Raw genomic sequence first — 26,275 nt, 5'->3', positions numbered from 1 at the left:
GACATGCCCTACAGGTGTGGCTCCCATGTGACTCACATGTCGGTGAAACGTGTCTCCCAAATACTCAGTCATGGCTGTGAGGTGGCTCATGCATGGCTCAGCTGTGTTTCATGTGTGGCTCCCCTGTGGTTCATGTGTGGTTAAAGCATGGAACACGTGGGTTTCACATGTGGGTCAGATGTGGTTCAAGGGTGTCTCACATGGGGTTCATGCATGCTTCACGTGTGGCTCACACATGGGTCAGGTGGAATTCAGGCGTGGCTAACCCACGACTCGTGTGGGTCGCATATGGTAGAGGAGACTTTCACACGTGATTTAGGCATGGCTCACACGTGGTTGGGGCATAGCTCTGCCATGGCTTACACGTAATGCAGGCGTGCCAGAAGACTGGCTCACATGTGGCTGGCACATGATTCAGGCTTTGGTCACACATGGCTCAGGTGTGGCTCATGCCTGGCTGTGTTGATGCTCAGGCGTGGCTCCCATGTGTTTGTGGCATGTATGGCACGTTTTTCAGGCATGCCAGGCAAGCCGTGCCAGCGTGGCTGACACGTGCTTCAAGTGAGGCTGACCTGTGTTTCAAGTGTGACTGGCACATGGTGCAGGCCTGGCTGGCACGTGACTTCCGCACGGCTGAGACGTGAGTCGGGCGTGGCACACATGTTATTCAGGTGTGGCTGACACATGACTCAGTTGAGGTGGCCATGTGACACAGGCGTGCCTGACCCGTCATGCAGGTGTGGTTCGTTCATGGTTCATGCATGGCCTTCGTGTGGTTCAGCAGTGGCTGGTGCATGGTTCACACATGGGTGGCCAGTGGTTCAGGCTTGCCTGACATGTGACTCAGGCATGTGTGAAACATGACGCTGGTGCTGCTGACACATGTTTCACACATGGCTGACACGTGACTCAGGCATTCTTCGCACAGTATCCGTGCACGGCAGACGTTTCCTTCACATATGGGTGACATGTCGTTCATGTTTGGCCCCCCCGTGCCTCAGACGTTGCTGACACATGGCTCCCACATACTCAGGCGTGTCTGGCACTTGTCTCCCACATGGCTCAGCCACGTTTCAAGTGTGGCTCCCATGTGCCTCATGTGTGGTTCTAGCATTGAACATGCGTGCTTCCCAGGTGGCTCACATGTGGTTCGAGTGTGTCACATGTGGTTCAGGCATGGTTCAGGGAGGCTCACATATGGTTCAGGTGTAGCTCAGGAGTGGCTCACACATGACTCCTGTGGAGGTCTCCTATGGTACAGGAGGGTTTCACCCGTGATTCAGGCGTGGCTCACAGGTGGTTCAGCCATGGCTGAGCCATGGCTCACACGTAGTTCAGGCGTTCCTCAGACCGGGGTCAGGTGTGGCTGACGCATGATTCAGGAGTTTGTCACACATGGCTAAAACATGTCTCAGGTGAGGCTCACGCGTGGCTGGGGTGTTGCTCCGGCATAGCTCACACGTGGCTCTGGCCTTGTTGGCACGTGGCTCAGGCGTGGCTGACACGAGACTAAGGCGTTTCTGACATGTGATTGAGCCATGGCACGCATTTTGTTCAGGTGTGGCTGATGTGTGGTTCAGGCATGGGTGACTGGTGGTTCAGGCGTGGCTGACATGTCCCTGAGGCATGTGTGAAACATGCCGGGTGTTGGTGACATGTGACTCAGGCGTGGCTGACGTGTGGCGCAGGTGTGGCTGCAATGAGACTCTCGTGACATTCAAACGTGATTCAGGCTTCTTGTCTGGCATGTTCTCCAGCCCTGGCTCACCTGTGACTCAGGCATGGCTGACATGTGGTTCAGGAGTGGCTGAAACGGGAGTCATGTGTGGCTCAAAGGTCATTCCGGCGTGCCTGGCATGTGCTTCAGTTGCGGCTGACACATGACGCAGGCGTGTTGGACGCGTGACTCAGCTGCGGCTGACACGTGACTCAGGCGTGTCTTGCCTGTGGTGGAGGTGCTGCTGACTCGTGGCTCAGGCGTGGTTCACATGTGACTTAGTTGGGCCTGACTTGTGATTCAGGCTTGGCTCGCACATTGTTCAGGTGTGCCTGATGCGTGGTTCAGGCATGGCTGGCATGGGGCTCAGGTGTGGCTGGCACATGGGGCAGCAATGGGTGGCAGGCGGTTCAAGTGTTGGTGACACATGGCTCAGAAGTGGCTGACATGTGGCTCCTGCATGAGTCCAGTGTGTCTGACGTGTGGTTCAGGTGTGGCTGGCTTGTGGTTCAGATGCGGATGGCATGTGGCTCAAGCCAGGCTGTACCAAGGTCGAGAGATGCTGGATCGTTGCTCGCGTTCCGCTGGCACAAGGTAGGCACATGGCTCACACATGGTTCATGCGTGACGGGCACGTGATTCTGTTGGGCCTACCATGTGGTTCAGGCGTGGCAGGAACTTGCTTCCGGCGTGGCTGTCATTTGATACAGGCGTGACTGCCAAGTGCTTCTCGTTTGGCTGACATGTGTTTCAGGTGTGTGTGACACGTGTTTCAGGGCTGGGTGATTCGTGGTTTGGGCATCGGTGACATGTGATTCGGGTGTGGCTGAGACACGGCTGTGGGGCGGTTGCCACAGGGCTCAGGCGTGGCTGACATGTGCTACACTTGTGGCTGACATGTGGTTCAGACGTGGCTGACAAGTGGCTCAGGGGTGGCCACAGCGCGACATTTGCGTGGCTGAAATGTGACTCCGGATTGTCTGGCATGTGCTTCAGCCATGGCTCACATGTGACACAGGCGTGGTTGACACGTGGCTCAGGAATGACTGAAACGTGACTCATGCTTGGCTCAAAAGTCACTCCGATGTGCCTGGCGTGTGCTTCAGTTGTGGCTGACTCGTGACTCAGCTGTGGCTGACACTTGACTCAGGCGTGCCTCAACACCTGGTGCAGGAGTGGCTGATATGCATCTCATGCATGAGTGTAGTGTGGGTGACACGTGATTCAGGTGTGTGTGACACGTGTTCAAGTGGTGTGTGATGCTTCGTTCAGACCTCAGTGACACGTGATTGCTGTGTGGCTGACACTTGGTGATTCGCAGTTGACACACGGCTCAGTCGTGACTGAGACGTGGTTCAGACATAGGTGACAGGTGTTTCAGGAGTGGCTGGCACGTGAATCACGTGTGGCTGACACACTACTCAGGCATGGCTCCCCTGTGACTCAGGCATTCATTGCACATTATCCATGTGTGTCAGACATGTGGTCACGCGTGTGTGACATGCCCTACAGGTGTGGCTCCCATGTGACTCACATGTCGGTGAAACGTGTCTCCCAAATACTCAGTCATGGCTGTGAGGTGGCTCATGCATGGCTCAGCTGTGTTTCATGTGTGGCTCCCCTGTGGTTCATGTGTGGTTAAAGCATGGAACACGTGGGTTTCACATGTGGGTCAGATGTGGTTCAAGGGTGTCTCACATGTGGTTCATGCATGCTTCACGTGTGGCTCACACATGGGTCAGGTGGAATTCAGGCGTGGCTAACCCACGACTCGTGTGGGTCGCATACGGTAGAGGAGACTTTCACACGTGATTTAGGCATGGCTCACACGTGGTTGGGGCATAGCTCTGCCATGGCTTACACGTAATGCAGGCGTGCCAGAAGACTGGCTCACATGTGGCTGGCACATGATTCAGGCTTTGGTCACACATGGCTCAGGTGTGGCTCATGCCTGGCTGTGTTGATGCTCAGGCGTGGCTCCCATGTGTTTGTGGCATGTATGGCACGTTTTTCAGGCATGCCAGGCAAGCCGTGCCAGCGTGGCTGACACGTGCTTCAAGTGAGGCTGACCTGTGTTTCAAGTGTGACTGGCACGTGGTTCAGGCCTGGCTGGCACATGGTGCAGGCCTGGCTGGCACGTGACTTCCGCACGGCTGAGACGTGAGTCGGGCGTGGCACACATGTTATTCAGGTGTGGCTGACACATGACTCAGTTGAGGTGGCCATGTGACACAGGCGTGCCTGACCCGTCATGCAGGTGTGGTTCGTTCATGGTTCATGCATGGCCTTCGTGTGGTTCAGCAGTGGCTGGTGCATGGTTCACACATGGGTGGCCAGTGGTTCAGGCTTGCCTGACATGTGACTCAGGCATGTGTGAAACATGACGCTGGTGCTGCTGACACATGTTTCACACATGGCTGACACGTGACTCAGGCATTCTTCGCACAGTATCCGTGCACGGCAGACGTTTCCTTCACATATGGGTGACATGTCGTTCATGTTTGGCCCCCCCGTGCCTCAGACGTTGCTGACACATGGCTCCCACATACTCAGGCGTGTCTGGCACTTGTCTCCCACATGGCTCAGCCACGTTTCAAGTGTGGCTCCCATGTGCCTCATGTGTGGTTCTAGCATTGAACATGCGTGCTTCCCAGGTGGCTCACATGTGGTTCGAGTGTGTCACATGTGGTTCAGGCATGGTTCAGGGAGGCTCACATATGGTTCAGGTGTAGCTCAGGAGTGGCTCACACATGACTCCTGTGGAGGTCTCCTATGGTACAGGAGGGTTTCACCCGTGATTCAGGCATGGCTCACAGGTGGTTCAGCCATGGCTGAGCCATGGCTCACACGTAGTTCAGGCGTTCCTCAGACCGGGGTCAGGTTTGGCTGACGCATGATTCAGGAGTTTGTCACACATGGCTAAAACATGTCTCAGGTGAGGCTCACGCGTGGCTGGGGTGTTGCTCCGGCATAGCTCACACGTGGCTCTGGCGTTGTTGGCACGTGGCTCAGGCGTGGCTGACACGAGACTAAGGCGTTTCTGACATGTGATTGAGCCATGGCACGCATTTTGTTCAGGTGTGGCTGATGTGTGGTTCAGGCATGGGTGACTGGTGGTTCAGGCGTGGCTGACATGTCCCTGAGGCATGTGTGAAACATGCCGGGTGTTGGTGACATGTGACTCAGGCGTGGCTGACGTGTGGCGCAGGTGTGGCTGCAATGAGACTCTCGTGACATTCAAACGTGATTCAGGCTTCTTGTCTGGCATGTTCTCCAGCCCTGGCTCACCTGTGACTCAGGCATGGCTGACATGTGGTTCAGGAGTGGCTGAAACGGGAGTCATGTGTGGCTCAAAGGTCATTCCGGCGTGCCTGGCATGCGCTTCAGTTGCGGCTGACACATGACGCAGGCGTGTTTGACGCGTGACTCAGCTGCGGCTGACACGTGACTCAGGCGTGTCTTGCCTGTGGTGGAGGTGCTGCTGACTCGTGGCTCAGGCGTGGTTCACATGTGACTTAGTTGGGCCTCACTTGTGATTCAGGCTTGGCTCGCACATTGTTCAGGTGTGCCTGATGCGTGGTTCAGGCATGGCTGGCATGGGGCTCAGGTGTGGCTGGCACATGGGGCAGCAATGGGTGGCAGGCGGTTCAAGTGTTCGTGACACATGGCTCAGAAGTGGCTGACATGTGGCTCCTGCATGAGTCCAGTGTGCCTGACGTGTGGTTCAGGTGTGGCTGGCTTGTGGTTCAGATGCAGATGGCATGTGGCTCAAGCCAGGCTGTACCAAGGTCGAGAGATGCTGGATCGTTGCTCGCGTTCCGCTGGCACAAGGTAGGCACATGGCTCACACATGGTTCATGCGTGACGGGCACGTGATTCTGTTGGGCCTACCATGTGGTTCAGGCGTGGCAGGAACTTGCTTCCGGCGTGGCTGTCATTTGATACAGGCGTGACTGCCAAGTGCTTCTCGTTTGGCTGACATGTGTTTCAGGTGTGTGTGACACGTGTTTCAGGGCTGGGTGATTCGTGGTTTGGGCATCGGTGACATGTGATTCGGGTGTGGCTGAGACACGGCTGTGGGGCGGTTGCCACAGGGCTCAGGCGTGGCTGACATGTGCTACACTTGTGGCTGACATGTGGTTCAGACGTGGCTGACAAGTGGCTCAGGGGTGGCCACAGCGCGACATTTGCGTGGCTGAAATGTGACTCCGGATTGTCTGGCATGTGCTTCAGCCATGGCTCACATGTGACACAGGCGTGGTTGACACGTGGCTCAGGAATGACTGAAACGTGACTCATGCTTGGCTCAAAAGTCACTCCGATGTGCCTGGCGTGTGCTTCAGTTGTGGCTGACTCGTGACTCAGCTGTGGCTGACACTTGACTCAGGCGTGCCTCAACACCTGGTGCAGGAGTGGCTGATATGCATCTCATGCATGAGTGTAGTGTGGGTGACACGTGATTCAGGTGTGTGTGACACGTGTTCAAGTGGTGTGTGATGCTTCGTTCAGACCTCAGTGACACGTGATTGCTGTGTGGCTGACACTTGGTGATTCGCAGTTGACACATGGCTCAGTCGTGACTGAGACGTGGTTCAGACATAGGTGACAGGTGTTTCAGGAGTGGCTGGCACGTGAATCACGTGTGGCTGACACACTACTCAGGCATGGCTCCCCTGTGACTCAGGCATTCATTGCACATTATCCATGTGTGTCAGACATGTGGTCACGCGTGTGTGACATGCCCTACAGGTGTGGCTCCCATGTGACTCACATGTCGGTGAAACGTGTCTCCCAAATACTCAGTCATGGCTGTGAGGTGGCTCATGCATGGCTCAGCTGTGTTTCATGTGTGGCTCCCCTGTGGTTCATGTGTGGTTAAAGCATGGAACACGTGGGTTTCACATGTGGGTCAGATGTGGTTCAAGGGTGTCTCACATGGGGTTCATGCATGCTTCACGTGTGGCTCACACATGGGTCAGGTGGAATTCAGGCGTGGCTAACCCACGACTCGTGTGGGTCGCATACGGTAGAGGAGACTTTCACACGTGATTTAGGCATGGCTCACACGTGGTTGGGGCATAGCTCTGCCATGGCTTACACGTAATGCAGGCGTGCCAGAAGACTGGCTCACATGTGGCTGGCACATGATTCAGGCTTTGGTCACACATGGCTCAGGTGTGGCTCATGCCTGGCTGTGTTGATGCTCAGGCGTGGCTCCCATGTGTTTGTGGCATGTATGGCACGTTTTTCAGGCATGCCAGGCAAGCCGTGCCAGCGTGGCTGACACGTGCTTCAAGTGAGGCTGACCTGTGTTTCAAGTGTGACTGGCACGTGGTTCAGGCCTGGCTGGCACATGGTGCAGGCCTGGCTGGCACGTGACTTCCGCACGGCTGAGACGTGAGTCGGGCGTGGCACACATGTTATTCAGGTGTGGCTGACACATGACTCAGTTGAGGTGGCCATGTGACACAGGCGTGCCTGACCCGTCATGCAGGTGTGGTTCGTTCATGGTTCATGCATGGCCTTCGTGTGGTTCAGCAGTGGCTGGTGCATGGTTCACACATGGGTGGCCAGTGGTTCAGGCTTGCCTGACATGTGACTCAGGCATGTGTGAAACATGACGCTGGTGCTGCTGACACATGTTTCACACATGGCTGACACGTGACTCAGGCATTCTTCGCACAGTATCCGTGCACGGCAGACGTTTCCTTCACATATGGGTGACATGTAGTTCATGTTTGGCCCCCGCGTGCCTCAGACGTTGCTGACAAAAGGCTCCCACATACTCAGGCGTGTCTTGCACTTGTCTCCCACATGGCTCAGCCACGTTTCAAGTGTGGCTCCCATGTGCCTCATGTGTGGTTCTAGCATTGAACATGCGTGCTTCCCAGGTGGCTCACATGTGGTTCGAGTGTGTCACATGTGGTTCAGGCATGGTTCAGGGAGGCTCACATATGGTTCAGGTGTAGCTCAGGAGTGGCTCACACATGACTCCTGTGGAGGTCTCCTATGGTACAGGAGGGTTTCACCCGTGATTCAGGCGTGGCTCACAGGTGGTTCAGCCATGGCTGAGCCATGGCTCACACGTAGTTCAGGCGTTCCTCAGACCGGGGTCAGGTGTGGCTGACGCGTGATTCAGGAGTTTGTCACACATGGCTAAAACATGTCTCAGGTGAGGCTCACGCGTGGCTGGGGTGTTGCTCCGGCATAGCTCACACGTGGCTCGGGCGTTGTTGGCACGTGGCTCAGGCGTGGCTGACACGAGACTAAGGCGTTTCTGACATGTGATTGAGCCATGGCACGCATTTTGTTCAGGTGTGGCTGATGTGTGGTTCAGGCATGGGTGACTGGTGGTTCAGGCGTGGCTGACATGTCCCTGAGGCATGTGTGAAACATGCCGGGTGTTGGTGACATGTGACTCAGGCGTGGCTGACGTGTGGCGCAGGTGTGGCTGCAATGAGACTCTCGTGACATTCAAACGTGATTCAGGCTTCTTGTCTGGCATGTTCTCCAGCCCTGGCTCACCTGTGACTCAGGCATGGCTGACATGTGGTTCAGGAGTGGCTGAAACGGGAGTCATGTGTGGCTCAAAGGTCATTCCGGCGTGCCTGGCATGTGCTTCAGTTGCGGCTGACACATGACGCAGGCGTGTTGGACGCGTGACTCAGCTGCGGCTGACACGTGACTCAGGCGTGTCTTGCCTGTGGTGGAGGTGCTGCTGACTCGTGGCTCAGGCGTGGTTCACATGTGACTTAGTTGGGCCTCACTTGTGATTCAGGCTTGGCTCGCACATTGTTCAGGTGTGCCTGATGCGTGGTTCAGGCATGGCTGGCATGGGGCTCAGGTGTGGCTGGCACATGGGGCAGCAATGGGTGGCAGGCGGTTCAAGTGTTGGTGACACATGGCTCAGAAGTGGCTGACATGTGGCTCCTGCATGAGTCCAGTGTGTCTGACGTGTGGTTCAGGTGTGGCTGGCTTGTGGTTCAGATGCGGATGGCATGTGGCTCAAGCCAGGCTGTACCAAGGTCGAGAGATGCTGGATCGTTGCTCGCGTTCCGCTGGCACAAGGTAGGCACATGGCTCACACATGGTTCATGCGTGACGGGCACGTGATTCTGTTGGGCCTACCATGTGGTTCAGGCGTGGCAGGAACTTGCTTCCGGCGTGGCTGTCATTTGATACAGGCGTGACTGCCAAGTGCTTCTCGTTTGGCTGACATGTGTTTCAGGTGTGTGTGACACGTGTTTCAGGGCTGGGTGATTCGTGGTTTGGGCATCGGTGACATGTGATTCGGGTGTGGCTGAGACACGGCTGTGGGGCGGTTGCCACAGGGCTCAGGCGTGGCTGACATGTGCTACACTTGTGGCTGACATGTGGTTCAGACGTGGCTGACAAGTGGCTCAGGGGTGGCCACAGCGCGACATTTGCGTGGCTGAAATGTGACTCCGGATTGTCTGGCATGTGCTTCAGCCATGGCTCACATGTGACACAGGCGTGGTTGACACGTGGCTCAGGAATGACTGAAACGTGACTCATGCTTGGCTCAAAAGTCACTCCGATGTGCCTGGCGTGTGCTTCAGTTGTGGCTGACTCGTGACTCAGCTGTGGCTGACACTTGACTCAGGCGTGCCTCAACACCTGGTGCAGGAGTGGCTGATATGCATCTCATGCATGAGTGTAGTGTGGGTGACACGTGATTCAGGTGTGTGTGACACGTGTTCAAGTGGTGTGTGATGCTTCGTTCAGACCTCAGTGACACGTGATTGCTGTGTGGCTGACACTTGGTGATTCGCAGTTGACACATGGCTCAGTCGTGACTGAGACGTGGTTCAGACATAGGTGACAGGTGTTTCAGGAGTGGCTGGCACGTGAATCACGTGTGGCTGACACACTACTCAGGCATGGCTCCCCTGTGACTCAGGCATTCATTGCACATTATCCATGTGTGTCAGACATGTGGTCACGCGTGTGTGACATGCCCTACAGGTGTGGCTCCCATGTGACTCACATGTCGGTGAAACGTGTCTCCCAAATACTCAGTCATGGCTGTGAGGTGGCTCATGCATGGCTCAGCTGTGTTTCATGTGTGGCTCCCCTGTGGTTCATGTGTGGTTAAAGCATGGAACACGTGGGTTTCACATGTGGGTCAGATGTGGTTCAAGGGTGTCTCACATGGGGTTCATGCATGCTTCACGTGTGGCTCACACATGGGTCAGGTGGAATTCAGGCGTGGCTAACCCACGACTCGTGTGGGTCGCATACGGTAGAGGAGACTTTCACACGTGATTTAGGCATGGCTCACACGTGGTTGGGGCATAGCTCTGCCATGGCTTACACGTAATGCAGGCGTGCCAGAAGACTGGCTCACATGTGGCTGGCACATGATTCAGGCTTTGGTCACACATGGCTCAGGTGTGGCTCATGCCTGGCTGTGTTGATGCTCAGGCGTGGCTCCCATGTGTTTGTGGCATGTATGGCACGTTTTTCAGGCATGCCAGGCAAGCCGTGCCAGCGTGGCTGACACGTGCTTCAAGTGAGGCTGACCTGTGTTTCAAGTGTGACTGGCACGTGGTTCAGGCCTGGCTGGCACATGGTGCAGGCCTGGCTGGCACGTGACTTCCGCACGGCTGAGACGTGAGTCGGGCGTGGCACACATGTTATTCAGGTGTGGCTGACACATGACTCAGTTGAGGTGGCCATGTGACACAGGCGTGCCTGACCCGTCATGCAGGTGTGGTTCGTTCATGGTTCATGCATGGCCTTCGTGTGGTTCAGCAGTGGCTGGTGCATGGTTCACACATGGGTGGCCAGTGGTTCAGGCTTGCCTGACATGTGACTCAGGCATGTGTGAAACATGACGCTGGTGCTGCTGACACATGTTTCACACATGGCTGACACGTGACTCAGGCATTCTTCGCACAGTATCCGTGCACGGCAGACGTTTCCTTCACATATGGGTGACATGTCGTTCATGTTTGGCCCCCCCGTGCCTCAGACGTTGCTGACAAAAGGCTCCCACATACTCAGGCGTGTCTGGCACTTGTCTCCCACATGGCTCAGCCACGTTTCAAGTGTGGCTCCCATGTGCCTCATGTGTGGTTCTAGCATTGAACATGCGTGCTTCCAAGGCGGCTCACATGTGGTTCGAGTGTGTCACATGTGGTTCAGGCATGGTTCAGGGAGGCTCACATATGGTTCAGGTGTAGCTCAGGAGTGGCTCACACATGACTCCTGTGGAGGTCTCCTATGGTACAGGAGGGTTTCACCCGTGATTCAGGCGTGGCTCACAGGTGGTTCAGCCATGGCTGAGCCATGGCTCACACGTAGTTCAGGCGTTCCTCAGACCGGGGTCAGGTGTGGCTGACGCGTGATTCAGGAGTTTGTCACACATGGCTAAAACATGTCTCAGGTGAGGCTCACGCGTGGCTGGGGTGTTGCTCCGGCATAGCTCACACGTGGCTCTGGCGTTGTTGGCACGTGGCTCAGGCGTGGCTGACACGAGACTAAGGCGTTTCTGACATGTGATTGAGCCATGGCACGCATTTTGTTCAGGTGTGGCTGATGTGTGGTTCAGGCATGGGTGACTGGTGGTTCAGGCGTGGCTGACATGTCCCTGAGGCATGTGTGAAACATGCCGGGTGTTGGTGACATGTGACTCAGGCGTGGCTGACGTGTGGCGCAGGTGTGGCTGCAATGAGACTCTCGTGACATTCAAACGTGATTCAGGCTTCTTGTCTGGCATGTTCTCCAGCCCTGGCTCACCTGTGACTCAGGCATGGCTGACATGTGGTTCAGGAGTGGCTGAAACGGGAGTCATGTGTGGCTCAAAGGTCATTCCGGCGTGCCTGGCATGTGCTTCAGTTGCGGCTGACACATGACACAGGCGTGTTGGACGCGTGACTCAGCTGCGGCTGACACGTGACTCAGGCGTGTCTTGCCTGTGGTGGAGGTGCTGCTGACTCGTGGCTCAGGCGTGGTTCACATGTGACTTAGTTGGGCCTCACTTGTGATTCAGGCTTGGCTCGCACATTGTTCAGGTGTGCCTGATGCGTGGTTCAGGCATGGCTGGCATGGGGCTCAGGTGTGGCTGGCACATGGGGCAGCAATGGGTGGCAGGCGGTTCAAGTGTTGGTGACACATGGCTCAGAAGTGGCTGACATGTGGCTCCTGCATGAGTCCAGTGTGCCTGACGTGTGGTTCAGGTGTGGCTGGCTTGTGGTTCAGATGCGGATGGCATGTGGCTCAAGCCAGGCTGTACCAAGGTCGAGAGATGCTGGATCGTTGCTCGCGTTCCGCTGGCACAAGGTAGGCACATGGCTCACACATGGTTCATGCGTGACGGGCACGTGATTCTGTTGGGCCTACCATGTGGTTCAGGCGTGGCAGGAACTTGCTTCCGGCGTGGCTGTCATTTGATACAGGCGTGACTGCCAAGTGCTTCTCGTTTGGCTGACATGTGTTTCAGGTGTGTGTGACACGTGTTTCAGGGCTGGGTGATTCGTGGTTTGGGCATCGGTGACATGTGATTCGGGTGTGGCTGAGACACGGCTGTGGGGCGGTTGCCACAGGGCTCAGGCGTGGCTGACATGTGCTACACTTGTGGCTGACATGTGGTTCAGACGTGGCTGACAAGTGGCTCAGGGGTGGCCACAGCGCGACATTTGCGTGGCTGAAATGTGACTCCGGATTGTCTGGCATGTGCTTCAGCCATGGCTCACATGTGACACAGGCGTGGTTGACACGTGGCTCAGGAATGACTGAAACGTGACTCATGCTTGGCTCAAAAGTCACTCCGATGTGCCTGGCGTGTGCTTCAGTTGTGGCTGACTCGTGGCTCAGCTGTGGCTGACCCTTGACTCAGGCGTGCCTCAACACCTGGTGCAGGAGTGGCTGATATGCATCTCATGCATGAGTGTAGTGTGGGTGACACGTGATTCAGGTGTGTGTGACACGTGTTCAAGTGGTGTGTGATGCTTCGTTCAGACCTCAGTGACACGTGATTGCTGTGTGGCTGACACTTGGTGATTCGCAGTTGACACATGGCTCAGTCGTGACTGAGACGTGGTTCAGACATAGGTGACAGGTGTTTCAGGAGTGGCTGGCACGTGAATCACGTGTGGCTGACACACTACTCAGGCATGGCTCCCCTGTGACTCAGGCATTCATTGCACATTATCCATGTGTGTCAGACTTGTGGTCACGCGTGTGTGACATGCCCTACAGGTGTGGCTCCCATGTGACTCACATGTCGGTGAAACGTGTCTCCCAAATACTCAGTCATGGCTGTGAGGTGGCTCATGCATGGCTGAGCTGTGTTTCATGTGTGGCTCCCCTGTGGTTCATGTGTGGTTAAAGCATGGAACACGTGGGTTTCACATGTGGGTCAGATGTGGTTCAAGGGTGTCTCACATGGGGTTCATGCATGCTTCACGTGTGGCTCACACATGGGTCAGGTGGAATTCAGGCGTGGCTAACCCACGACTCGTGTGGGTCGCATATGGTAGAGGAGACTTTCACACGTGATTTAGGCATGGCTCACACGTGGTTGGGGCATAGCTCTGCCATGGCTTACACGTAATGCAGGCGTGCCAGAAGACTGGCTCACATGTGGCTGGCACATGATTCAGGCTTTGGTCACACATGGCTCAGGTGTGGCTCATGCCTGGCTGTGTTGATGCTCAGGCGTGGCTCCCATGTGTTTGTGGCATGTATGGCACGTTTTTCAGGCATGCCAGGCAAGCCGTGCCAGCGTGGCTGACACGTGCTTCAAGTGAGGCTGACCTGTGTTTCAAGTGTGACTGGCACGTGGTTCAGGCCTGGCTGGCACATGGTGCAGGCCTGGCTGGCACGTGACTTCCGCACGGCTGAGACGTGAGTCGGGCATGGCACACATGTTATTCAGGTGTGGCTGACACATGACTCAGTTGAGGTGGCCATGTGACACAGGCGTGCCTGACCCGTCATGCAGGTGTGGTTCGTTCATGGTTCATGCATGGCCTTCGTGTGGTTCAGCAGTGGCTGGTGCATGGTTCACACATGGGTGGCCAGTGGTTCAGGCTTGCCTGACATGTGACTCAGGCATGTGTGAAACATGACGCTGGTGCTGCTGACACATGTTTCACACATGGCTGACACGTGACTCAGGCATTCTTCGCACAGTATCCGTGCACGGCAGACGTTTCCTTCACATATGGGTGACATGTCGTTCATGTTTGGCCCCCCCGTGCCTCAGACGTTGCTGACACATGGCTCCCACATACTCAGGCGTGTCTGGCACTTGTCTCCCACATGGCTCAGCCACGTTTCAAGTGTGGCTCCCATGTGCCTCATGTGTGGTTCTAGCATTGAACATGCGTGCTTCCCAGGTGGCTCACATGTGGTTCGAGTGTGTCACATGTGGTTCAGGCATGGTTCAGGGAGGCTCACATATGGTTCAGGTGTAGCTCAGGAGTGGCTCACACATGACTCCTGTGGAGGTCTCCTATGGTACAGGAGGGTTTCACCCGTGATTCAGGCGTGGCTCACAGGTGGTTCAGCCATGGCTGAGCCATGGCTCACACGTAGTTCAGGCGTTCCTCAGACCGGGGTCAGGTGTGGCTGACGCGTGATTCAGGAGTTTGTCACACATGGCTAAAACATGTCTCAGGTGAGGCTCACGCGTGGCTGGGGTGTTGCTCCGGCATAGCTCACACGTGGCTCTGGCATTTTTGGCACGTGGCTCAGGCGTGGCTGACACGAGACTAAGGCGTTTCTGACATGTGATTGAGCCATGGCACGCATTTTGTTCAGGTGTGGCTGATGTGTGGTTCAGGCATGGGTGACTGGTGGTTCAGGCGTGGCTGACATGTCCCTGAGGCATGTGTGAAACATGCCGGGTGTTGGTGACATGTGACTCAGGCGTGGCTGACGTGTGGCGCAGGTGTGGCTGCAATGAGACTCTCGTGACATTCAAACGTGATTCAGGCTTCTTGTCTGGCATGTTCTCCAGCCCTGGCTCACCTGTGACTCAGGCATGGCTGACATGTGGTTCAGGAGTGGCTGAAACGGGAGTCATGTGTGGCTCAAAGGTCATTCCGGCGTGCCTGGCATGCGCTTCAGTTGCGGCTGACACATGACGCAGGCGTGTTGGACGCGTGACTCAGCTGCGGCTGACACGTGACTCAGGCGTGTCTTGCCTGTGGTGGAGGTGCTGCTGACTCGTGGCTCAGGCGTGGTTCACATGTGACTTAGTTGGGCCTCACTTGTGATTCAGGCTTGGCTCGCACATTGTTCAGGTGTGCCTGATGCGTGGTTCAGGCATGGCTGGCATGGGGCTCAGGTGTGGCTGGCACATGGGGCAGCAATGGGTGGCAGGCGGTTCAAGTGTTGGTGACACATGGCTCAGAAGTGGCTGACATGTGGCTCCTGCATGAGTCCAGTGTGCCTGACGTGTGGTTCAGGTGTGGCTGGCTTGTGGTTCAGATGCGGATGGCATGTGGCTCAAGCCAGGCTGTACCAAGGTCGAGAGATGCTGGATCGTTGCTCGCGTTCCGCTGGCACAAGGTAGGCACATGGCTCACACATGGTTCATGCGTGACGGGCACGTGATTCTGTTGGGCCTACCATGTGGTTCAGGCGTGGCAGGAACTTGCTTCCGGCGTGGCTGTCATTTGATACAGGCGTGACTGCCAAGTGCTTCTCGTTTGGCTGACATGTTTCAGGTGTGTGTGACACGTGTTTCAGGGCTGGGTGATTCGTGGTTTGGGCATCGGTGACATGTGATTCGGGTGTGGCTGAGACACGGCTGTGGGGCGGTTGCCACAGGGCTCAGGCGTGGCTGACATGTGCTACACTTGTGGCTGACATGTGGTTCAGACGTGGCTGACAAGTGGCTCAGGGGTGGCCACAGCGCGACATTTGCGTGGCTGAAATGTGACTCCGGATTGTCTGGCATGTGCTTCAGCCATGGCTCACATGTGACACAGGCGTGGTTGACACGTGGCTCAGGAATGACTGAAACGTGACTCATGCTTGGCTCAAAAGTCACTCCGATGTGCCTGGCGTGTGCTTCAGTTGTGGCTGACTCGTGACTCAGCTGTGGCTGACACTTGACTCAGGCGTGCCTCAACACCTGGTGCAGGAGTGGCTGATATGCATCTCATGCATGAGTGTAGTGTGGGTGACACGTGATTCAGGTGTGTGTGACACGTGTTCAAGTGGTGTGTGATGCTTCGTTCAGACCTCAGTGACACGTGATTGCTGTGTGGCTGACACTTGGTGATTCGCAGTTGACACACGGCTCAGTCGTGACTGAGACGTGGTTCAGACATAGGTGACAGGTGTTTCAGGAGTGGCTGGCACGTGAATCACGTGTGGCTGACACACTACTCAGGCATGGCTCCCCTGTGACTCAGGCATTCATTGCACATTATCCATGGGTGTCAGACATGTGGTCACGCGTGTGTGACATGCCCTACAGGTGTGGCTCCCATGTGACTCACATGTCGGTGAAACGTGTCTCCCAAATACTCAGTCATGGCTGTGAGGTGGCTCATGCATGGCTCAGCTGTGTTTCATGTGTGGCTCCCCTGTGGTTCATGTGTGGTTAAAGCATGGAACACGTGGGTTTCACATGTGGGTCAGATGTGGTTCAAGGGTGTCTCACATGGGGTTCATGCATGCTTCACGTGTGGCTCACACATGGGTCAGGTGGAATTCAGGCGTGGCTAACCCACGACTCGTGTGGGTCGCATATGGTAGAGGAGACTTTCACACGTGATTTAGGCATGGCTCACACGTGGTTGGGGCATAGCTCTGCCATGGCTTACACGTAATGCAGGCGTGCCAGAAGACTGGCTCACATGTGGCTGGCACATGATTCAGGCTTTGGTCACACATGGCTCAGGTGTGGCTCATGCCTGGCTGTGTTGATGCTCAGGCGTGGCTCCCATGTGTTTGTGGCATGTATGGCACGTTTTTCAGGCATGCCAGGCAAGCCGTGCCAGCGTGGCTGACACGTGCTTCAAGTGAGGCTGACCTGTGTTTCAAGTGTGACTGGCACGTGGTTCAGGCCTGGCTGGCACATGGTGCAGGCCTGGCTGGCACGTGACTTCCGCACGGCTGAGACGTGAGTCGGGCGTGGCACACATGTTATTCAGGTGTGGCTGACACATGACTCAGTTGAGGTGGCCATGTGACACAGGCGTGCCTGACCCGTCATGCAGGTGTGGTTCGTTCATGGTTCATGCATGGCCTTCGTGTGGTTCAGCAGTGGCTGGTGCATGGTTCACACATGGGTGGCCAGTGGTTCAGGCTTGCCTGACATGTGACTCAGGCATGTGTGAAACATGACGCTGGTGCTGCTGACACATGTTTCACACATGGCTGACACGTGACTCAGGCATTCTTCGCACAGTATCCGTGCACGGCAGACGTTTCCTTCACATATGGGTGACATGTCGTTCATGTTTGGCCCCCCCGTGCCTCAGACGTTGCTGACACATGGCTCCCACATACTCAGGCGTGTCTGGCACTTGTCTCCCACATGGCTCAGCCACGTTTCAAGTGTGGCTCCCATGTGCCTCATGTGTGGTTCTAGCATTGAACATGCGTGCTTCCCAGGTGGCTCACATGTGGTTCGAGTGTGTCACATGTGGTTCAGGCATGGTTCAGGGAGGCTCACATATGGTTCAGGTGTAGCTCAGGAGTGGCTCACACATGACTCCTGTGGAGGTCTCCTATGGTACAGGAGGGTTTCACCCGTGATTCAGGCGTGGCTCACAGGTGGTTCAGCCATGGCTGAGCCATGGCTCACACGTAGTTCAGGCGTTCCTCAGACCGGGGTCAGGTGTGGCTGACGCGTGATTCAGGAGTTTGTCACACATGGCTAAAACATGTCTCAGGTGAGGCTCACGCGTGGCTGGGGTGTTGCTCCGGCATAGCTCACACGTGGCTCTGGCGTTGTTGGCACGTGGCTCAGGCGTGGCTGACACGAGACTAAGGCGTTTCTGACATGTGATTGAGCCATGGCACGCATTTTGTTCAGGTGTGGCTGATGTGTGGTTCAGGCATGGGTGACTGGTGGTTCAGGCGTGGCTGACATGTCCCTGAGGCATGTGTGAAACATGCCGGGTGTTGGTGACATGTGACTCAGGCGTGGCTGACGTGTGGCGCAGGTGTGGCTGCAATGAGACTCTCGTGACATTCAAACGTGATTCAGGCTTCTTGTCTGGCATGTTCTCCAGCCCTGGCTCACCTGTGACTCAGGCATGGCTGACATGTGGTTCAGGAGTGGCTGAAACGGGAGTCATGTGTGGCTCAAAGGTCATTCCGGCGTGCCTGGCATGTGCTTCAGTTGCGGCTGACACATGACGCAGGCGTGTTTGACGCGTGACTCAGCTGCGGCTGACACGTGACTCAGGCGTGTCTTGCCTGTGGTGGAGGTGCTGCTGACTCGTGGCTCAGGCGTGGTTCACATGTGACTTAGTTGGGCCTCACTTGTGATTCAGGCTTGGCTCGCACATTGTTCAGGTGTGCCTGATGCGTGGTTCAGGCATGGCTGGCATGGGGCTCAGGTGTGGCTGGCACATGGGGCAGCAATGGGTGGCAGGCGGTTCAAGTGTTGGTGACACATGGCTCAGAAGTGGCTGACATGTGGCTCCTGCATGAGTCCAGTGTGCCTGACGTGTGGTTCAGGTGTGGCTGGCTTGTGGTTCAGATGCGGATGGCATGTGGCTCAAGCCAGGCTGTACCAAGGTCGAGAGATGCTGGATCGTTGCTCGCGTTCTGCTGGCACAAGGTAGGCACATGGCTCACACATGGTTCATGCGTGACGGGCACGTGATTCTGTTGGGCCTACCATGTGGTTCAGGCGTGGCAGGAACTTGCTTCCGGCGTGGCTGTCATTTGATACAGGCGTGACTGCCAAGTGCTTCTCGTTTGGCTGACATGTGTTTCAGGTGTGTGTGACACGTGTTTCAGGGCTGGGTGATTCGTGGTTTGGGCATCGGTGACATGTGATTCGGGTGTGGCTGAGACACGGCTGTGGGGCGGTTGCCACAGGGCTCAGGCGTGGCTGACATGTGCTACACTTGTGGCTGACATGTGGTTCAGACGTGGCTGACAAGTGGCTCAGGGGTGGCCACAGCGCGACATTTGCGTGGCTGAAATGTGACTCCGGATTGTCTGGCATGTGCTTCAGCCATGGCTCACATGTGACACAGGCGTGGTTGACACGTGGCTCAGGAATGACTGAAACGTGACTCATGCTTGGCTCAAAAGTCACTCCGATGTGCCTGGCGTGTGCTTCAGTTGTGGCTGACTCGTGACTCAGCTGTGGCTGACACTTGACTCAGGCGTGCCTCAACACCTGGTGCAGGAGTGGCTGATATGCATCTCATGCATGAGTGTAGTGTGGGTGACACGTGATTCAGGTGTGTGTGACACGTGTTCAAGTGGTGTGTGTTGCTTCATTCAGACCTCAGTGACACGTGATTGCTGTGTGGCTGACACTTGGTGATTCGCAGTAGACACATGGCTCAGTCGTGACTGAGACGTGGTTCAGACATAGGTGACAGGTGTTTCAGGAGTGGCTGGCACGTGAATCACGTGTGGCTGACACACTACTCAGGCATGGCTCCCCTGTGACTCAGGCATTCATTGCACATTATCCATGTGTGTCAGACTTGTGGTCACGCGTGTGTGACATGCCCTACAGGTGTGGCTCCCATGTGACTCACATGTCGGTGAAACGTGTCTCCCAAATACTCAGTCATGGCTGTGAGGTGGCTCATGCATGGCTCAGCTGTGTTTCATGTGTGGCTCCCCTGTGGTTCATGTGTGGTTAAAGCATGGAACACGTGGGTTTCACATGTGGGTCAGATGTGGTTCAAGGGTGTCTCACATGGGGTTCATGCATGCTTCACGTGTGGCTCACACATGGGTCAGGTGGAATTCAGGCGTGGCTAACCCACGACTCGTGTGGGTCGCATACGGTAGAGGAGACTTTCACACGTGATTTAGGCATGGCTCACACGTGGTTGGGGCATAGCTCTGCCATGGCTTACACGTAATGCAGGCATGCCAGAAGACTGGCTCACATGTGGCTGGCACATGATTCAGGCTTTGGTCACACATGGCTCAGGTGTGGCTCATGCCTGGCTGTGTTGATGCTCAGGCGTGGCTCCCATGTGTTTGTGGCATGTATGGCACGTTTTTCAGGCATGCCAGGCAAGCCGTGCCAGCGTGGCTGACACGTGCTTCAAGTGAGGCTGACCTGTGTTTCAAGTGTGACTGGCACGTGGTTCAGGCCTGGCTGGCACATGGTGCAGGCCTGGCTGGCACGTGACTTCCGCACGGCTGAGACGTGAGTCGGGCGTGGCACACATGTTATTCAGGTGTGGCTGACACATGACTCAGTTGAGGTGGCCATGTGACACAGGCGTGCCTGACCCGTCATGCAGGTGTGGTTCGTTCATGGTTCATGCATGGCCTTCGTGTGGTTCAGCAGTGGCTGGTGCATGGTTCACACATGGGTGGCCAGTGGTTCAGGCTTGCCTGACATGTGACTCAGGCATGTGTGAAACATGACGCTGGTGCTGCTGACACATGTTTCACACATGGCTGACACGTGACTCAGGCATTCTTCGCACAGTATCCGTGCACGGCAGACGTTTCCTTCACATATGGGTGACATGTCGTTCATGTTTGGCCCCCCCGTGCCTCAGACGTTGCTGACACATGGCTCCCACATACTCAGGCGTGTCTGGCACTTGTCTCCCACATGGCTCAGCCACGTTTCAAGTGTGGCTCCCATGTGCCTCATGTGTGGTTCTAGCATTGAACATGCGTGCTTCCCAGGTGGCTCACATGTGGTTCGAGTGTGTCACATGTGGTTCAGGCATGGTTCAGGGAGGCTCACATATGGTTCAGGTGTAGCTCAGGAGTGGCTCACACATGACTCCTGTGGAGGTCTCCTATGGTACAGGAGGGTTTCACCCGTGATTCAGGCGTGGCTCACAGGTGGTTCAGCCATGGCTGAGCCATGGCTCACACGTAGTTCAGGCGTTCCTCAGACCGGGGTCAGGTGTGGCTGACGCGTGATTCAGGAGTTTGTCACACATGGCTAAAACATGTCTCAGGTGAGGCTCACGCGTGGCTGGGGTGTTGCTCCGGCATAGCTCACACGTGGCTCTGGCGTTGTTGGCACGTGGCTCAGGCGTGGCTGACACGAGACTAAGGCGTTTCTGACATGTGATTGAGCCATGGCACGCATTTTGTTCAGGTGTGGCTGATGTGTGGTTCAGGCATGGGTGACTGGTGGTTCAGGCGTGGCTGACATGTCCCTGAGGCATGTGTGAAACATGCCGGGTGTTGGTGACATGTGACTCAGGCGTGGCTGACGTGTGGCGCAGGTGTGGCTGCAATGAGACTCTCGTGACATTCAAACGTGATTCAGGCTTCTTGTCTGGCATGTTCTCCAGCCCTGGCTCACCTGTGACTCAGGCATGGCTGACATGTGGTTCAGGAGTGGCTGAAACGGGAGTCATGTGTGGCTCAAAGGTCATTCCGGCGTGCCTGGCATGCGCTTCAGTTGCGGCTGACACATGACGCAGGCGTGTTGGACGCGTGACTCAGCTGCGGCTGACACGTGACTCAGGCGTGTCTTGCCTGTGGTGGAGGTGCTGCTGACTCGTGGCTCAGGCGTGGTTCACATGTGACTTAGTTGGGCCTCACTTGTGATTCAGGCTTGGCTCGCACATTGTTCAGGTGTGCCTGATGCGTGGTTCAGGCATGGCTGGCATGGGGCTCAGGTGTGGCTGGCACATGGGGCAGCAATGGGTGGCAGGCGGTTCAAGTGTTGGTGACACATGGCTCAGAAGTGGCTGACATGTGGCTCCTGCATGAGTCCAGTGTGCCTGACGTGTGGTTCAGGTGTGGCTGGCTTGTGGTTCAGATGCGGATGGCATGTGGCTCAAGCCAGGCTGTACCAAGGTCGAGAGATGCTGGATCGTTGCTCGCGTTCCGCTGGCACAAGGTAGGCACATGGCTCACACATGGTTCATGCGTGACGGGCACGTGATTCTGTTGGGCCTACCATGTGGTTCAGGCGTGGCAGGAACTTGCTTCCGGCGTGGCTGTCGTTTGATACAGGCGTGACTGCCAAGTGCTTCTCGTTTGGCTGACATGTGTTTCAGGTGTGTGTGACACGTGTTTCAGGGCTGGGTGATTCATGGTTTGGGCATCGGTGACATGTGATTCGGGTGTGGCTGAGACACGGCTGTGGGGCGGTTGCCACAGGGCTCAGGCGTGGCTGACATGTGCTACACTTGTGGCTGACATGTGGTTCAGACGTGGCTGACAAGTGGCTCAGGGGTGGCCACAGCGCGACATTTGCGTGGCTGAAATGTGACTCCGGATTGTCTGGCATGTGCTTCAGCCATGGCTCACATGTGACACAGGCGTGGTTGACACGTGGCTCAGGAATGACTGAAACGTGACTCATGCTTGGCTCAAAAGTCACTCCGATGTGCCTGGCGTGTGCTTCAGTTGTGGCTGACTCGTGACTCAGCTGTGGCTGACACTTGACTCAGGCGTGCCTCAACACCTGGTGCAGGAGTGGCTGATATGCATCTCATGCATGAGTGTAGTGTGGGTGACACGTGATTCAGGTGTGTGTGACACGTGTTCAAGTGGTGTGTGATGCTTCGTTCAGACCTCAGTGACACGTGATTGCTGTGTGGCTGACACTTGGTGATTCGCAGTTGACACATGGCTCAGTCGTGACTGAGACGTGGTTCAGACATAGGTGACAGGTGTTTCAGGAGTGGCTGGCACGTGAATCACGTGTGGCTGACACACTACTCAGGCATGGCTCCCCTGTGACTCAGGCATTCATTGCACATTATCCATGTGTGTCAGACTTGTGGTCACGCGTGTGTGACATGCCCTACAGGTGTGGCTCCCATGTGACTCACATGTCGGTGAAACGTGTCTCCCAAATACTCAGTCATGGCTGTGAGGTGGCTCATGCATGGCTGAGCTGTGTTTCATGTGTGGCTCCCCTGTGGTTCATGTGTGGTTAAAGCATGGAACACGTGGGTTTCACATGTGGGTCAGATGTGGTTCAAGGGTGTCTCACATGTGGTTCATGCATGCTTCACGTGTGGCTCACACATGGGTCAGGTGGAATTCAGGCGTGGCTAACCCACGACTCGTGTGGGTCGCATACGGTAGAGGAGACTTTCACACGTGATTTAGGCATGGCTCACACGTGGTTGGGGCATAGCTCTGCCATGGCTTACACGTAATGCAGGCGTGCCAGAAGACTGGCTCACATGTGGCTGGCACATGATTCAGGCTTTGGTCACACATGGCTCAGGTGTGGCTCATGCCTGGCTGTGTTGATGCTCAGGCGTGGCTCCCATGTGTTTGTGGCATGTATGGCACGTTTTTCAGGCATGCCAGGCAAGCAGTGCCAGCGTGGCTGACACGTGCTTCAAGTGAGGCTGACCTGTGTTTCAAGTGTGACTGGCACATGGTGCAGGCCTGGCTGGCACGTGACTTCCGCACGGCTGAGACGTGAGTCGGGCGTGGCACACATGTTATTCAGGTGTGGCTGACACATGACTCAGTTGAGGTGGCCATGTGACACAGGCGTGCCTGACCCGTCATGCAGGTGTGGTTCGTTCATGGTTCATGCATGGCCTTCGTGTGGTTCAGCAGTGGCTGGTGCATGGTTCACACATGGGTGGCCAGTGGTTCAGGCTTGCCTGACATGTGACTCAGGCATGTGTGAAACATGACGCTGGTGCTGCTGACACATGTTTCACACATGGCTGACACGTGACTCAGGCATTCTTCGCACAGTATCCGTGCACGGCAGACGTTTCCTTCACATATGGGTGACATGTCGTTCATGTTTGGCCCCCCCGTGCCTCAGACGTTGCTGACACATGGCTCCCACATACTCAGGCGTGTCTGGCACTTGTCTCCCACATGGCTCAGCCACGTTTCAAGTGTGGCTCCCATGTGCCTCATGTGTGGTTCTAGCATTGAACATGCGTGCTTCCCAGGTGGCTCACATGTGGTTCGAGTGTGTCACATGTGGTTCAGGCATGGTTCAGGGAGGCTCACATATGGTTCAGGTGTAGCTCAGGAGTGGCTCACACATGACTCCTGTGGAGGTCTCCTATGGTACAGGAGGGTTTCACCCGTGATTCAGGCGTGGCTCACAGGTGGTTCAGCCATGGCTGAGCCATGGCTCACACGTAGTTCAGGCGTTCCTCAGACCGGGGTCAGGTGTGGCTGACGCGTGATTCAGGAGTTTGTCACACATGGCTAAAACATGTCTCAGGTGAGGCTCACGCGTGGCTGGGGTGTTGCTCCGGCATAGCTCACACGTGGCTCTGGCGTTGTTGGCACGTGGCTCAGGCGTGGCTGACACGAGACTAAGGCGTTTCTGACATGTGATTGAGCCATGGCACGCATTTTGTTCAGGTGTGGCTGATGTGTGGTTCAGGCATGGGTGACTGGTGGTTCAGGCGTGGCTGACATGTCCCTGAGGCATGTGTGAAACATGCCGGGTGTTGGTGACATGTGACTCAGGCGTGGCTGACGTGTGGCGCAGGTGTGGCTGCAATGAGACTCTCGTGACATTCAAACGTGATTCAGGCTTCTTGTCTGGCATGTTCTCCAGCCCTGGCTCACCTGTGACTCAGGCATGGCTGACATGTGGTTCAGGAGTGGCTGAAACGGGAGTCATGTGTGGCTCAAAGGTCATTCCGGCGTGCCTGGCATGCGCTTCAGTTGCGGCTGACACATGACGCAGGCGTGTTGGACGCGTGACTCAGCTGCGGCTGACACGTGACTCAGGCGTGTCTTGCCTGTGGTGGAGGTGCTGCTGACTCGTGGCTCAGGCGTGGTTCACATGTGACTTAGTTGGGCCTCACTTGTGATTCAGGCTTGGCTCGCACATTGTTCAGGTGTGCCTGATGCGTGGTTCAGGCATGGCTGGCATGGGGCTCAGGTGTGGCTGGCACATGGGGCAGCAATGGGTGGCAGGCGGTTCAAGTGTTGGTGACACATGGCTCAGAAGTGGCTGACATGTGGCTCCTGCATGAGTCCAGTGTGCCTGACGTGTGGTTCAGGTGTGGCTGGCTTGTGGTTCAGATGCGGATGGCATGTGGCTCAAGCCAGGCTGTACCAAGGTCGAGAGATGCTGGATCGTTGCTCGCGTTCCGCTGGCACAAGGTAGGCACATGGCTCACACATGGTTCATGCGTGACGGGCACGTGATTCTGTTGGGCCTACCATGTGGTTCAGGCGTGGCAGGAACTTGCTTCCGGCGTGGCTGTCATTTGATACAGGCGTGACTGCCAAGTGCTTCTCGTTTGGCTGACATGTGTTTCAGGTGTGTGTGACACGTGTTTCAGGGCTGGGTGATTCGTGGTTTGGGCATCGGTGACATGTGATTCGGGTGTGGCTGAGACACGGCTGTGGGGCGGTTGCCACAGGGCTCAGGCGTGGCTGACATGTGCTACACTTGTGGCTGACATGTGGTTCAGACGTGGCTGACAAGTGGCTCAGGGGTGGCCACAGCGCGACATTTGCGTGGCTGAAATGTGACTCCGGATTGTCTGGCATGTGCTTCAGCCATGGCTCACATGTGACACAGGCGTGGTTGACACGTGGCTCAGGAATGACTGAAACGTGACTCATGCTTGGCTCAAAAGTCACTCCGATGTGCCTGGCGTGTGCTTCAGTTGTGGCTGACTCGTGGCTCAGCTGTGGCTGACACTTGACTCAGGCGTGCCTCAACACCTGGTGCAGGAGTGGCTGATATGCATCTCATGCATGAGTGTAGTGTGGGTGACACGTGATTCAGGTGTGTGTGACACGTGTTCAAGTGGTGTGTGATGCTTCGTTCAGACCTCAGTGACACGTGATTGCTGTGTGGCTGACACTTGGTGATTCGCAGTTGACACATGGCTCAGTCGTGACTGAGACGTGGTTCAGACATAGGTGACAGGTGTTTCAGGAGTGGCTGGCACGTGAATCACGTGTGGCTGACACACTACTCAGGCATGGCTCCCCTGTGACTCAGGCATTCATTGCACATTATCCATGTGTGTCAGACATGTGGTCACGCGTGTGTGACATGCCCTACAGGTGTGGCTCCCATGTGACTCACATGTCGGTGAAACGTGTCTCCCAAATACTCAGTCATGGCTGTGAGGTGGCTCATGCATGGCTCAGCTGTGTTTCATGTGTGGCTCCCCTGTGGTTCATGTGTGGTTAAAGCATGGAACACGTGGGTTTCACATGTGGGTCAGATGTGGTTCAAGGGTGTCTCACATGGGGTTCATGCATGCTTCACGTGTGGCTCACACATGGGTCAGGTGGAATTCAGGCGTGGCTAACCCACGACTCGTGTGGGTCGCATATGGTAGAGGAGACTTTCACACGTGATTTAGGCATGGCTCACACGTGGTTGGGGCATAGCTCTGCCATGGCTTACACGTAATGCAGGCGTGCCAGAAGACTGGCTCACATGTGGCTGGCACATGATTCAGGCTTTGG

This window comes from Equus caballus, chromosome X, assembly GCF_041296265.1.
Source record: "Equus caballus isolate H_3958 breed thoroughbred chromosome X, TB-T2T, whole genome shotgun sequence".
Classification (NCBI taxonomy): domain Eukaryota; kingdom Metazoa; phylum Chordata; class Mammalia; order Perissodactyla; family Equidae; genus Equus; species Equus caballus.
The sequence above is the reverse complement of the archived record's forward strand: the minus strand, read 5'-3'. Positions refer to the sequence as shown.